We start from the raw sequence: 2,110 nt of genomic DNA on the forward strand, positions 1-2,110 counted from the left end.
TGTTATCTCAGATTCTCCAGCATCGGCAGTTCCTACTATCTCTGATTTTCAGATTGTTCTGTTTCTCTGTGTCAATGGAGAAAACTGCAGTGTTCATTTCATGTTTCTCCCAGTTTGTTTAGAAAACTGCTCACACGCCCATTTCTTCAAGGTTGTACAACCTCATTAAAATAGATGCAAATAAAAGAGACTTCCAGCATCCAGCATCACAGAGCTAAGCCTGCAAATGAAAATCTAAAAATGACTGTCAATATCTTTGCCTTCTTTACGTAGAATGGAAAATACAATTTAAAGGTAAAATTGTACATTATCCCCTTTCGCTAACACTCACCCCTACCTATAGGGAGAAGTTGAATTGGCTGGGGCTGTTTTCCCTGGAGCGTTGGAGGCTGATGGGTGACCTTACAGAGATTTATAAAATCATGAGGGACATAGGTAGGGTCTCTTCCCTCAGGGTAGGGGAGTCCAAAACCAGAGGACATAGGTTTAAGGTGAGAGGGGAAAGATTTAAAAGGGACCTGAGGGGCAACACATCTCCGGCAACCACCTGGAAACCGATATCCATTTCAAGCCCACCGACTCCCACAACTACCTAGAATACACCTCCTCCCACCCACCTTCCTGCAATAATGCCATCCCCTATTCCCAATTCCTTCGCCTCCGCCGCATCTGCTCCCAGGATGAGGCATTCCACTCCCATACATCTCAGATTTCTTCAAGGACCGCAGCTTCCCCCCCTCAGTGGTCGAGAACGCCCTCGACCATGTCTCCCACATTTCCCGCAACTCATCCCTCACACCCCGTCCCCGCAATAACAACCAAAACAGAATCCCCCTCGTCCTCACGTACCACCCCACCAACCTCCAGAACCAACGCATCACCCTCCGACACTTCCGCCATCTGCAATTCGACCCCACTACCAATGACATTTTTCCCTCCCCACCCTTATCTGCTTTCCGGAGGGACCACTCTCTCCGTGACTCCCTTGTCCGCTCCACACTCCCCTCCAGCCCCACCACACCCGGCACTTGTCCCTGCAACCGCAGGAAGTGCTACACCTGCCCCCACACCTCATCCCTCACCCCCATCCCAGGCCCCAAGAAGACCTTCCACATCAAATAGATGTTCACCTGCACATCTGCTAATCTGGTATACTGTATCCACTGTTCCCGTTGTGGCCTCCTCTACATCGGGGAAACCAAGCGGAGGCTTGGGGACCGCTTTGCAGAACACCTATGCTCAGTTCGCACTAAACAACTGTACCTCCCAGTCGCGAACCATTTCAACTCCCCCTCCCCATTCCTCAGACGACATGTCCATCCTGGGCCTCCTGCAGTGCCACAACGATGACACCCGAAGGCTGCAGGAAAAGCACCTCATATTCCGCTTGGGAACCCTGCAGCCCAATGGTATCAATGTGGACTTCAAAATCTCCCCTCCCCCTACCGCATCCCAAAACCAGCCCAGCTCGTCCCCACCTCCCTAACCTGACCTTCCTCCCACCTATCCCCTCCTCCCACCCCAAGCCCCAGCCCCATCTCCTACATACTAACCTCATGCCGCCCCCTTGACCTGTCCGTCCTCCCTGGACTGACCTATCCCCTCCCTACCTCCCCAACTACACTCACCTTTACTGGCTCCATCCCCACCTCTTTGACCTGTCTGTCTCCTCTCCACCTATCTTCTCCTCTATCCATCTTCTATCCGCATCCCCCCCCTCCCCCTATTTATTTCAGAATCCCCTTCCCCTCCCCCATTTCCGAAGAAAGGTCTAGACCCGAAACGTCAACTTTCCTGCTCCCCTAATGCTGCTTGGCCTGCTCTGTTCATCCAGCTCTACACCTTGTTATCCTTGTTTCTGTTGGATTGTCTTCAGCCGGGAGTCCCTCCATCAAGTTTACTTCCATGGGAGGCACTCCTGGGAAGTTGCCTTCTTACAATCGCTGGGACATGCAACTCTCTCCAAGACTGCAAGAAGATGTCCTCACTGAAGAAAGGCAGCAAGACAGGGGGCAGCATGGACTGTAACCTGGCCTAGACTCTGGCTGCCAGGCTGGAATTAACCTTTCCCGGAATATTCCACACTCACACACACTCACACACACATACA

The sequence above is a fragment of the Rhincodon typus genome, chromosome 45 (genome assembly GCF_021869965.1).
Source record: "Rhincodon typus isolate 14 chromosome 45, sRhiTyp1.1, whole genome shotgun sequence".
Lineage (NCBI taxonomy): Eukaryota > Metazoa > Chordata > Chondrichthyes > Orectolobiformes > Rhincodontidae > Rhincodon > Rhincodon typus.